We start from the raw sequence: 14,578 nt of genomic DNA, 5'->3' as shown, positions 1-14,578 counted from the left end.
CTCAGACTGAGCTGAAGGAAAAGGTCAACCTAGGAACTAAGGATGATCCAAAGTTCGTTTATATAGGAGCTAACCTTGATCCTACTCTCAAAGCACAACTTGTAAGCTTGTTATCATTAAATAAAGATGTTTTTGCTTGGTCATATATCGATATGCCTGGAATTGATCCCAATATCGCATGCCATAAGTTAAATGTTAACCCCAATGCTAAACCAGTTCGCCAACGTCCTCGAAAATTATCCCTTAGATTCCAAAAAGCAATCAATGAAGAGGTTGAAAATCTTAAAAAATTTGGTTTCATTAGGAAGGTCGATTACCCTGAATGGGTCGCTAACATAGTAGCAGTCTCAAAGAAGAACGGTACAATTCGCCTTTGCGTGGACTTTACCAACCTAAATCAAGAAACTCCTAAGGATAGCTTCCCCTTACCAAGAATCGACCGACTCGTGTACCAGACCTATGGCCACGAGCTCTTGTCATTCATGGATGCTTATATTGGCTACAACCAAATCCCACTAGCAGAAGAGGACCAAGAGAAAACTTCATTCATAACAGAGCAAGAGATTTACTGTTACATCGTCCTACCTTTCGGCCTAAAGAACGCTGGAGCGACCTACCAGCGACTCGTCACTTACATGTTCCAAGACATGTTAGGTGACACCATGGAAGTCTACATAGATGACATGGTCGTCAAAAGCAAGAAAGCTAGAGATCACTTAGATCATCTCACACAATTTTTTTGCTTAAAGGTAATTGATTAACTTAAAAGAATAAAGGTTACAAGAAGAAAAAATAAGAACATTCTGACATGACTGGACTAAGAAGGATAAAACAACCATGTACCCCTTCTCAATACCGATTGCTTAGTGAGTAAATCTAAAGTACGTAGTATTGTGGTTCTCAAGATGTCTCATTTAATGGAGGTCGAGACTGCCACCATACACTTTGCCCTTTAGTTAGCCCCCGCTCCATGTCTAGCACGGCAATTAACTGCTCCCAAATTAGTTTCCTCCAGATTGAGGTGATATTAATCCATGTTGCTTTGCGCTTGTAATAGCTGCCATCGCCGTCCCACGACTCTCCAATTGCATATTACCTTGTTGGAAAGCTTGACTATGCAGAAGAGTCCGATTCCACCCATATATGCCTCCATCCCATTTCTATAGCTTTTGTGACTCCTTCCACAATCGCGATATGTCTCCGCCATGTAGTTGGTATAAACTCCTAATCCCCCCGGCTGCAGCCCCAAGGAAAGCCCCATTATGATCTCTATAAACAAAGACCCCACCCCCGAGATACCGGATTACCCCTAGAACTTCCATCCGCATTCATCTTTAATATTCCAGGGGAAGATTCGAAGAATATTCAAAGATTTTTGGAGATTTTTGAAGTTTGTGGCTGAGTTTGAATGCTTTCAAGTACCTTCGGATCTCTCATCGAAGTTCTTCATGTGTCCAGAGGACTTATGATAAGCCCCATTCCCGTTTCTTCAACCAAGAAGTGATTTCTCTGAAGTTGGAACTCTTGTTTGTCATACATTACCTTGTTGCGATTCTTCCATAGACTCACTAGGCTGGTCAGGGAGCATGCCTTCCACATATCTAGAATTAATGAGCTGTAGTGCTTACCTTGTTGCTGAATATCGTTCAAGATCATCTCACACAAGCGTTCTCAAGACTTCGGCGAACTCAGATGAAGCTTAACCCTGAGAAATGCCTTTTTGGAACGTCCTCTGGGAAATTTCTGGGGTATCAGGTCTCACAACATGGGATAGAAGCAAACCCTAATCAGATTCGAGCATTCTTGGGCATGCCCAACCCAAAAAGAAATAAGCAAATACAGAAACTGTCAGGAATGGTAGAAGCTCTAAACCAATTCATATCGATTTGAATACACCACCTGTGCTAGCAAAACCAATTGATGGTGAAACGCTGGGGCTATAGTTAGCTGTGCCTGACTTCGCTATCAATTCAGTTCTCTTCAAAGAGGACCAGAATGCAGAGAAACCGATCTACTTCACCAGCAAGACATTGCTGCCAGCTGAAAAGAATTATTCCCACATTGAAAAGGTAGTATTGGCACTACTTTATTCAGCAAGAAAGTTCAGGCCCTACTTCCAAAAATATCCAATCAAAGTGCTCACTGACCTGCCACTTAAAAAGATCCTTCTCAAATCCAACAAGACAACTTGCATGGTTGTATGGGCAGAAAAACTCGGTGAAGACCACATTGAGTTTACCCCACGAACCTCTCAGACGGGTCAGGTTGTTGCTGATTTCTTAGCAGATTTCCCAGTTGACGACCTGAACTGGGAACCAGAGGACAACACCACGGCCTCTAAAGAACACGACCCGGAGGTATGGTCACTCTTTGTGGATGGAGCTACCAGTCCAGGTGGCAGCGGAATCGAAGTAGTCCTAGTGTCACCAGATGGCTCCATGGTAGAAATATCAGTTCGCATCAATTTCCCGACATCCAACAATGAAGCTGAGTACGAAGCCTTGATCATTTGACTCTGTATGGCATCAGAGCTTAAAGTGCAGGATCTTAAAGTCTTTAGTGATTCACAACTGGTCATTCGGCAGGTCGCTCATGAGTATACCACCAATGAAGGTAACCTTGCTAAGTACCTTCAAGTTGTAGATCAATTACTTTCTACGTTCAAGAAAGTCACCATACAATATTTCCTACAGGAAGAGAATCGCCATGCTGACAGCTTATTGGCGTACCTCGCGACCCAAACACCGAACTGTGACCCTAGGAAACTACTCATCAAAGTAGTCGATCGACCTGCTTACCGACCTATGCCCACTCTTTGACACTCAGATGAGTCAAACATGGATGCAACCTATCATAGATTATATCCAGCTCGGCAAATCGCCAGCAGATCACACCAAGGCCAGACAGGTGCAATATCAGTCAGGTCGCTTGTTTCGACCAAATATGATCAAAACACTAAGTGGTGACAAAAGAGATGAAAAACGTAGAAAAATAATGAAAATGCGATGGTGATCGAGTGAATGATGAAACTGTATGTAACGCCCGTCTTTTTAAAATACATTTTTATCTATTTATTAATTAATTAAATTATTTATTTTAAAAATTCGTTGGACCGGACTCGGGATATGTGGGCCTGGTTTTTGGGCCCGAGTCGGTGTTGGGCTTGGGTTTCGGACCCAAGTATATAAACACATTTTTCTAGAAAATAGGGTTCAAAGAATAATAAAATAATGAAAATGGAGGCAGAGATAAAAGGCTGGATTTCTGGAGGGTGGAGCGCGACGGCTCGGACTCGGAGAAATTCATAGGAGCTGTTCATACAGGTGAGTAGCTATATTTTGCTATATCACCGGATTTATCGTTTTCGATTATCGGTATACTGTCTAAGGTTTCTGTTTTTGTACTGTTCATTATATTGTTTTTATTCGACGTCGTGTTTAACGCCGAGTTGTTAAAACTCTAGTTAAACCTGTTAAACCGTCGAACTTTGTTAAAATTGGGGGTAAAACCGTCCGAAGCTTAAATGAGAGCTTCAATGGCGTCACATGGGCTGTTTTTCTATTGAACTCGTTGTGGGTTATAGTGTTGGGTTTTGTTGGGGATGAAAACCAATTTGTTTAGGAGTGGTGGTCGATCCGCCAAAGCTTGGTTTGAGGTGTTAATGGCGGTGGACGAACCGGTGGTTGGGCTGTTTTGGTTTGATTGGTTGTTGTGTTTTGTGGTGATGTGTTGTGAGGTTGGTTAGTGGTGTTTGAGTGTGTGTGAGGGGCTGAAAATGGTGTCGATTAGAGCTTGGTGGAAACCATTAATGGTGGCGAAATTCTTAGATCTAGTTTGAAGAAGAGGGTTAAATCACTGATATTAGAGTAATTGTATTTATTAAAGTTATAGGGTTTTTGATTTGGTGTAAAACCGATTTGATGGAAGAGGAGAATGGTGGCCGGCGATTTGGTGGTTCCGAGGAGAAGAAGATGGCGATTGAGAGGGATCCGGTGCTCCCCTCTCACATAGTCTAACTCTAATTAGCAGATGATGGGCTTGGGCCGGACCAATTTGGATTAGTTCCTCTGGGCCGAAATGTTTAAGTTGTTGGGCCATATTCATTTCTATTTTTAGATAGGCCGAAATTTCAGTGGCTAGGCCGAAATTTCAGTGGTAGTTGGGCCGAAATTTCAGTTTAATTTTCGGACCACATTAGTTTTGTTGGGCGGTTCCTTTGTTTCTTTGGGCGGACCAAATTAAAGTGTTGGGCGGTTCAAATTAATTTGTGGACCAAATTTTATATTAAAGTTTTTGGGCCGAATCCACTTAACTGTTTGGGCGAGTTCAGTATAAGTTTTTGGGCCCGTTTCTAATATTGTCTGAGGCCAGTCCTTAGGATTTAATATAGATCCCAATTGGGTCAGGTAGAATAAATAAGTTGGTTTTAGACTTTCGGGTTTTAAGGTTTGGGCTTGGCCAGTTGGGTCCGAACCATGACCTTAGCCATGAGCCCATGAACCATGCACTTTTGACTTTAGCCATGAACCATGGCTACGACTCTGAACCTGTCGAACACGGAAACGACAGTTTGACTTTGACAATGATGAATTGACTTTGACCAGGACATGTTGACTTTGACCAGGACATTTTGACTTTGACCATGACATGTTGACTTTGACCAGGACAGTTTGACTTTGACCATGACATGTTGACTTTGACCAAGACAGTTTGACTTTGACCAGGACAGTTTGACTTTGACCATGACATGTTGACTTTGACTTTGACCATGATGTGTTGACCTTTGACAGTTGACCTTTGACCGTTGACTTTGACTGTGGAATGTTGACTTTTATAGTTTTTCACATATTTGATTATATAAAATATTGTCGATATTATATAACTTGGTTGGTCATTATCTAATTTAGATTTGACGTGAGTAGTGTGTAAAGCATATATATATTGGGCTTTGATTGTGGACTGTGGACTGTTTATTTGTGCTACGTTTTATGTGTATATTATATGGACACATATAGTAATAAAATGCTGTGGAAGCTTGTATAATTTGGTGGTCATTATCTAAGAAAGATTTGACCTTGATGTTGTGTATTTTTGACCGCGTGGACGATATTGAGATATTAGGAGATATTATATTCCTAATACGTTATAATAAAATGTATGTGATAACGTTGAAGCATTGTGACATGAGATAATATCTTTGGGATATTTATATTAATGCAATATCTTGGAGAAATGTATATACACTCCATTATTTTATATGTGAGATGCTAATATAGTATTGGTGAATATTTGCCCACGGGGAGTGTGGTGTAGTGCAATAATATATTGGCACGCGTGAAAGAACGAAAGTGACTATGAGATATAATTGAGATGTTTCTAGATATTATGGCTTAGTGCAATAAGGTAATTGACCTACACGTGATATAGTAGAAATGTTTATGAGTCATTAATGTATGACTTTTGAATAAATTACATAACGAAAATCCTAGAACGACTACCACAACTCATGTGATTGGCTCTTCCGGCGTTTCGATTAATCTGAATGGCTTCGGCTGGCCTTTTCGGCGTTTGATTAAAATTTGAATGGCCTTCGGCGGCCCTCCCGGCGAGCGAATAGTGGCTTGATTATTCCGTTAAGCAAAATAGAACGATGATGCGCATAATATTTTATGCGAATAGTGGCGGTGCTTACATAGATTTGGCTTCCGTGTGAGGATTTACGGTGTCGCGGCATCCCGCCAGGTGGTTACGCACGGAGTGGCTCATTATGTAAGGGAGGCATGTGGATGTACATGTTCGGCGTTGGGTTGCGATTGTGGTAGCCAGGGAAACTAGGTAAGACATAGATACGACGTGATTTTAGGGACACACAAAGAAAGCCTGAAATAATCTACTTATGGTAATATGTTGGTAAATGATATATCTTTAGATAGATGATTTGTATATGGTTGGCTGGTTATAGTTTAGTTAGAACCTAAGGCGCCTCGATGGAGGAACTACATGCCTTATTTATTATGAGTATAGTTTGTTGTGTGGTTAGTGGGAAGTTAAGGCGCCTCAGTGGAGGAACTACCTGCCTAGATTAGTGTACTTAAGAATGTTAAGGCGCCTCAGTGGAGGAACTACCTGCCTTTATTATTGTGCTTAAGGATGTGATATTAGTCGTTGAAAGTTAAGGCGCCTCGGTAGAGGAACTAACTGCCTTGTGGATTGTGTATATTTATGTATAATTATATGTTGTTTTTAGGGCTACTCACACCAGCATTGTTTATAATGCTGACCCGATTTGCATGTTTGCTTATCGGGTGTGTTCATTAAATGAACATAGTTGATAAGTCTTGACAGGTTTAGTGATGAAGAAGATTGGTTGCTGCTTGTGGTTTCCGTTAGCGTCGCATTTCAAGACAGGCTTTGTTTTCCTTTGAGGTGATATAGATTTTCAGTTGAGATAAGGTTATTTGCATTTTCATTTGTAAATTGTTTTTGGTAATGAAGATGACTGTTGTTTAAGTTAAAATTTTTATTGGTTTTTAATTATCCGCATATTTTAAAACTGTTTATGGGTTTTTGGGAGTGGAGAGTGCGTCACACCTCGAAAATCGAAGAGTCGGGAACAAATAATGTTTTTCCGAATTCTGTCGAAATTCGGGGTGTGACACTGTACCTTTCGGTTGCCTACGTACCCAAATTATCGATGGGATCAAGTCTCAAGAACGTAGTTCTGTATAAAAAATAGTTTGATATTTATATGTGTAGAGTAGTGATTTTTTGTAGCTCAAGTAATCGTAATTGAACATGACTCTCAACTGATAATTATCTCTTTGATAAAAAAATGAATCTGGACATAAATTAATGTACGTAAATGGCAAGCCCTGTGGCTAGGGTTCAGCCTTAGACACATAAGTTAATGGGCATGTACATTGATTCATGATATTGCAAATTGGGTTTTAGCCCTATCGATTAAACGAATAAAAATGGAGACCCCTACTAATGGACGTTTGCTACGTAAGTGGGGTTGAAACATCACCCCCTATTTGGCATGCGAATAAAGTTCATATGGCAAAGAAGAGAAAAAAATCAAGGAAAAAATGAAATAAGAAAAGAGTGAGCGGAATGTATAACAAAGTGTCGTGTGAAAAAAAATTCGTGAATTATTGTGAACGAAATAATGTCAAACTAACTTATATGGGATGCAATATAATTAAATGAAAGATGGCTGAAGTGAGAATTAAAATGGGTGGCACAGAAAAAAAAATTCAAATGAAATTGATGGCAAAAATTGTACTGATATAATTACGTAATAATAATAAAATTGATTTTGACTACTCATGCGAGTGGAATATTTATATTAGGATTAGACAGTTAAAATTAAATGTAGGGGCAGTCTAGTAATAATAGGAATAAAAGGAAGTTAAATACGAATTGGATTCGAAGGTGAAGACTTTAGCGACTAAAACTGGATGCCAACTTCATATTAGATAAGAATTTGGATTAGATAAGACTGTGGAGTAGATAAGAATTCGGATTTAGATAAGAATTTGGATAAAATAAGAATTCGGATTAGATAAGAATTTGGATTAAATAAGAATTAGGATTAGATAAGAGTCCAACCAGCAATGTAAAACTAGATCGAAGAAATATTATATAAGTGCTGGATGGCTAAGCTCCATATGCAAAACAGTAGATAGAAAGAACTAAGTAGAGAAAGATATATAAGGGTGAGTGATATGGTGTGGTAAGGCAGCATGCCATGAGGAATTGGAAATCAAGTTTCGAATTGGTGGTTTATGCATAGACAACGAAAAGGAAAAGGTTAGTAGAACAATCTGATCGATTGATATTGCGCCAATTGAACTCTTTTCTATTTGTTAAGCCTTTTTGGGATATACCTCTTATGCTGCGGAAGATGAGTGGGATGAATATTTGAATGTACTTCACAAACCTTTACCTGCTGCTTTCAGTATCAATTCCAGTGGCCAGTTTATTGAGGATATTCGATCTCAGCTAGAGAATGACTTTATGAAAAATCTTGCAATGGAGATATATATATATATATATATGATATGCAAATATTTTACTAAATTGTGTTTACCATGTTATAATTTTTTGTGTAGGTTACTGATGATGGTGAGGTGGATGCTATTAGGCCTTTACTTTGGTATCCTGGTAATCTGGCTTGGCATTCAAATTATTCTAGCATGCAGCTAAGGAAAAACCAGACCCTTGCAAAGTTCCACGAGTTCTTAAAGCAAGCGAATGAAGAACAATGTTAGTACCATTTTTTATGTTAGATCAAATAGTAAAGCAATCGAAAAGTATCGAAAGCCATGCTAAAAGAAGAGGATTGAACATTCAGTCCTTCACCAAAGGTTATCTTAGAAAAATAGATCGCACAAGCAGTGTCAATGATTTTCGATAGCAGAAATAGTATGATAGTATTATTTTTATTTTTTTATTAGTAATTTTAAAATTTTAGTTAAGTCTGAAAGACTCATGAAATTTTGTGTTTCAATCGCAGGTTAAAACAGTAGTATGATGAGCAAAAAATATGTATGACAAGTTTCGAGTGGAAAGATCTCAATGCCATAGAAAAAATAAAGAAGCTGAAGAAAGGTGTTACTCAGGGTTAGCATACCGCAATGCTTTAGAAGAAATAAAGGAGCCAGAGAAAAGTTTCGCTCAGAAAGAATAGCTTAATGCCTTAGAAATATTAATGAAGCTGTCGGAAATGTTTACTCAAAAAGATCGTCTCGTTGTCTTAGAAAAAATAATGAAATTGTCGGAAAGTTTCAATTCGCTTGAAAAGATTTGCTCAGAAAAAGCAGCTCAATACCTTAGAAAAAATAATGAAGCTCTTGAAATTTTTTGCTTGGAAAATTTCTCGTAGAAAGAGCGGCACAATGCCTTAGAAAAACTAATGAAGCTGTCAAAAAAATTCGCTTGGAAAATTTATCGTAGAAAGATCGGCACAATGCCTTAGAAAAAATAATTAAGTTGTCAAAAAATTTCGCTTGAAAAATTTCTCGTAGAAAGATCGGAACAATGCCTTAGAAAAAATAATGATGAAAATAAAAATAAAGTATGGGTTTGCTATTGAATATTGTTGTTGTGTCAAAGAACGTACTTGCGGAAAATTGACAGTGTTCTTGATTTACGTAGTTGAAATGGAATAGAACGAGACGCCCCTATGTAGAGAAAAACGCCCCCAATGCTAACGTAACTTGGCAAAATTAGAGTAAGCGAGCATAAAAGCGTTCAAACTTAGACTGACGAAGCTAAACGTGGTAACTTCATCACATTTTTCGTAGTGATAGTAACGTACTAAGCAAGCGTAAAAGCGTTCAAAGTTAGTCTGTCGAAACTAAACGTGGTAATTTTGTCAGATTTTTTCATAGTGATGGTAACGAACTAAACGAGCGTAAAATCGTTCAAACTTAGACTGATGAAATTAAACGTGGTAACTTCGTCAGATTGTGTCGTAGTGATAGTAACGAACTAAGCGAGCATAAAAGCGTTCAAACTTAGACTGGCGAAGCTAAACATGGTAACTTCGCCAGATTTTGTCGTAGCGATAGTAACTTACTAAACGAGCGTAAAAACGTTCAAACTTAGACTGATGAAGCTAAACGTCGTAATTTCGCCAGATTTTGTCGTAGCAATAGTAACGTACTAAGCGAGCGTAAAAGCGTTCAAACTTAGAGTGACGAAGCTAAACATGGTAACTTCGTTAGATTTTGTCGTAGCGATAGTAACAAACTAAGCGAGCATAAAAGCATTAAAACTTAGACTGACGAAACTAAACGTGGTAATTTTGTCAGATTGTGTCGTAGCGATAGTAACGAGCTAAGCGAGCTTAAAAGCGTTCAAACTTAGACTGACCAAATTAAACGTGGTAACTTCATCAGATTGTGTTGTAGTGATAGTAGCGAACTAAGTAAGCGTAAAAGCGTTCAAACTTAGACTGACGAAACTAAATGTAGTAACTTCGTCAAATTTTGTCGTTGCGACAGTAACGAACTAAGCGAGCATAAAAGCGTTCAAATTTAGACTGACGAAATTAAATGTTGTAACTTCGTCAGATTTTGTCGTAGCGATAATAACGAACTAAGCGAGCGTAAAAACGTTCAAACTTAGACTGACGAAGCTAAACATGGTAACTTCGTCAAATTTTGTCGTAGCAATAGTAACGAACTAAGCGAGCGTAAAAGCCTTCAAACTTAAACTGATGAAGCTAAACGTGGTAACGTCGTCAGAATTTGTCGTAGCGAGCGTAAAAGCGTTCAAACTTAAACTGACGAAGCTAAACGTGGTAACTTCGTCAGATTTTGTCGTAGCGATAATAATGTTGCGATGAAAACAAAAGTATACCATTAGAACTGAAGTGAAAGAAAGACTTTATTAATCACAAAATCTTGAAAAGTGCAAATATAATAATGGAAAAGAAGCTATTGAACTGGAAACAGGCTAACAAATTTTTGTCCGCCTTTTTCGTTCAACTTGTCTATTTTGTCCGCTCACTTAGTAAAATAAATTGTTACGACGAGCAAGAAACAAACACTGCCAGGGCTGTCAGAAATAAACCAACAATGTCAAGGCCCCATTTTGCAAATGACCAAGGTTTATAGATTGGATGATGCTTCATCGCGGGAAGTTTGACCCATATCACATATCATGTTTTTGACAAGGCATACACTTCTCGGACAAACGCTTAACATCCGTTGGCATGTATGGCCACCAATACCATTGGGTCATTGCTATGTGAGAGAGACTTCGCCCCCGGGAGTGCTGTTCACATAGTCCGGAATGAATTTCTTCGCGTCGAGGCCTAGTAAATCATTCGATCTACCCAAACAACGAAGAATAGGATTGAGACTTGTGCCGCTGCGATAGAGTTTTTGGACATCAGGAATTCTGGAGCATCGGCAGCTGCATGATCGTCGTCGGTATATACCGAGACATTATCAATGCCAAGCTAGTTGGAATCATCTGACAACATAAGTGGTTAATCCAGTGTTGTCGTGACAGCGACGACTTGATTTTCCACGGATAAGTATGCGATAGAATCAGGATGCCTTACATCATAATGCAGATACTGTACAATACTGATAGATGTAAAATTTCATGCAATTCGTTAAACTAAGTCCAAATAAATGTCCATTCTATCATCGCGAGCCGCATATTATCATTCAAAGTGGCTAGCGACTAACTTAGAATAATTAATCGTAACTTAGTCGCCCCCAGCTAAAGAGTTGTGCGTATACCGCAAATGACAGTTTCGTACTCGGCCATATAATGTGAAGTGTCAAAACCCAAACGTAGAGACCTCCCAATTATGTCTTCATTCAGCTTCAAGATGACAAAACCAAGACCGGAGCCAGACTTATTATGCAAACTATCGGTGTAAATCTAACAATTAGCTGATACATCCGATAAGTATTTCAAGTCGTCGCCCCCGGAAGGTAATGACAATTAGGAATGGACGTGTTCCTCATCGAGTAATGCGTTCGACATAGGAATATCATCGATAAGAAAATCAGCCATTAGCGAAACCAAAATTTGTCTCTTTTTAACTGTATAAGTGTCAGAGACAATGTTGTAAGTGCTAAGGTAACTTTTCCATTCTGCGACTCGATCCGTAGACATTGCAAAAAAACTTGCGTAGCGGATATTTGATAAGTATAAACTTCGACTATTCCTTCTTTGAAATAAGCTTAAGACGACTGACAACATGAAACAAGGCCAATGCAATTTTCTCAAAGCAAGAATGCCTCCATTCAGTTGATATAAGAGCCGTACTAACAAATAATATGAGACAACCATTGTCACTATCAAACGACAATGGAAAAATATAAATTAGATACGCTTTGCTGATATTCGTGAAAAGTAACCATTACGAAGTCCATATTTATTGTCTTGAACTCGTGGGTAACCATTGTGAACAACGAGAATCTAATCATCACCACTTCAACGATCTCACACGCAACTATGTTGTTAGCGTGTGTTATATTGTAGTGTGACAGATACAACACCAATTTCGAGAACTCGTGGATGACGTACGTTGTGAACAACGGGAATCTCATTCTCACCATGTAAACGATCCAACACGCTATAATGTTGTTGGTGTGTGTTATGTTGTGGTGTGATAGATGTCACATTATCTTTGAGAGGAATGTTTCATTTCAGACGACGCTTGTAGTAACTATTCTATTTCCGATCCATACACGCTAGAACTTTCGAAGAAGTGCTTCTTGAGGCATATGACTTATATTATTAGTATCAGATTGCGGAGACCATATCTTCGTGGAAAAATAGTAATGTCGGTGGGTTTTTCTTTTTGTCCGTTGTCGCCAGGTTGACCTTGAACATCATGGTTGGGTTGATCGACAGTAATTGTATCGGGAACTTGAGCTCTTCTAGTATTCGTCATAATTTTTGCAGAACGTGATCGAGGGTGTTGAATAAGAACTGCAGACGGCGCCAATTATGTTTCGACCAAATATGATCAAAACACTAAGTGGTGACAAAAGAGATGAAAAACGTAGAAAAATAATGAAAATGCGATGGTGATCAAGTGAATGATAAGACTGTACTTTTCGGTTGCCTACGTACCCAAATTATCGATGGGATCAAGTCTCAAGAACGTAGTTCTGTATAAAAAATAGTTTGGTATTTATATGTGTAGAGTAGAGATTTCTTGTAGCTCAAATAATTGTAATTGAACATGACTCTCAACTGATAATTATCTCTTTGATAAGAAACGAATCTGGATATAAATTAATGTACGTAAATAACAAGCCATGTGGCTAGGGTTCTGCCTTAGACACATGAGTTAATGGGCATATATGTACATTGATCCATGATATTGCAAATTGGGTTTTAGCCCTGTCGATTAAACGAATAAAAATAGAGACCCCTACTAATGGACATTTGCCACGTAGGTGGGGGTCGAAACATCGCTACTGCCTAGTAAACAGTAAGCTTTTTAGAAAATCCGCCGGAGGACATCTGAGGTGCATAAGCCCAGAACAGGGTCAGATGATTTTCGCAGAAATCCACGATGGAGAATGTGGGAACCACGCAGGAGGTCGCTATCTGGCTCACAAAGCAATCTCACAAGGATATTTCTAGCCGAGAATGCAGATCGATGCCAAGAAGTATGTACTCAAATGCATTAAGTGTCAAACATTTGTACAGAACATCATCCAGGCAGCTTGCAAACTGATCAACATTGCCATCCCTTAGGCATTTCACATGTGGGGCTTGGACATCATAGGTACATTTATCCCACATAAAAGAACAGGCTTTCGGTTCGTCCTAGCAGCAACAGACTACTTCACCAAATGGGTGGAAGTGATTCCCTTGGCTTATGTTAAAGAATCTAATGTCAGAAACTTCATTTAGACTAACATCATTACCAAATCTGGCCTCCCCCACACATTAGTGAGGGATAATGACTCTCAATTCAAGGGAAAAACAGTCAAAGAATTCTTGGCCAAGTGAAAGATCGTTCACGCATTCTCCACTCCCCAATACGCTCAGAGCAATGGTCAAGCAGAAACTAGTAACAAAGCAATTCTGGAGAACTTGAAAAAGAAGATCGAAAAGAACAAAAGCCAGTGGCCAATGCAGCTAGAAAATATCCTATGGGCTCATAGAATGACAACTCGTTCTAGTACAGGTGAGTCACCATTCTCACTATGCTATGGTACTGAGGCTGTCATCCCTACTGAGCTGACAATTACAATAACTCGATCTAAGATTGTCGAATCTAGTTAGATCGATTCCATTCTTGCTCGTGAGGTCGACTTACTTGAAGAACGACGCGACCTAGCAGCCATTCGAGTGGCATTCTACCACCAAACCCTGAGGAAGACATACAACAAGCGAGTTAACTCTCGAAGTTTCCAACCTAGCGACCTAGTCTTGAAAAATATTAATGATGATTCGAAACTGGCACCAACATGGGAAAACCCTTATATAGTGGAATGAGTCGTTGGCAATGGAGCATATTGGATAAAAACCCAAAATGGATAGGCACTTCCACGCCTTTGGAATACTTTCTTGTTAAAGAAATTTTATTAATAAAAAATTCTATTTCCATAAGTTCTTACTCTTAGCATTTATACACATAGTTTTTATTTTGCATCAATGCACTGCACTCTCCCAATGTTGTCAAGTCGATGCACCGCTCGCTCTCTAAGAGCAGAATGCTCACTCAAACTAAAACGCTCTATAGGGCTTAAACGTTCTCCACATTAAAATGCTCACTCGAGCTCAGAGCTACATAGCTCATAGGCTACTTAACCTTAACATTTCTTGCTAGTTGGAGACCTATATTTCTAGGGTCAACTAAGTGCAGAACACTCTCTAAGAGCAAAACATTCAAACAAACTTAAATGATTTCCGAGCTCAAGCGTTCTGTACAATCAAACGCTCACTCGAGCTCAGGGCTACATAGCTCACACACCACTCACTAGTTCAAAACCTACATTTCTAGGGTTAACTTAGTGTAGAATGCTCTCTAAGAGCAACACGCTTACTTAAGCTACAATGCTCACTCGAGCTCAAAGGCTTCATA

Source organism: Coptis chinensis, chromosome 3, assembly GCF_015680905.1.
Source record: "Coptis chinensis isolate HL-2020 chromosome 3, ASM1568090v1, whole genome shotgun sequence".
Classification (NCBI taxonomy): Eukaryota; Viridiplantae; Streptophyta; class Magnoliopsida; order Ranunculales; family Ranunculaceae; genus Coptis; species Coptis chinensis.
Note: the sequence above shows the minus strand (reverse complement) of the source record.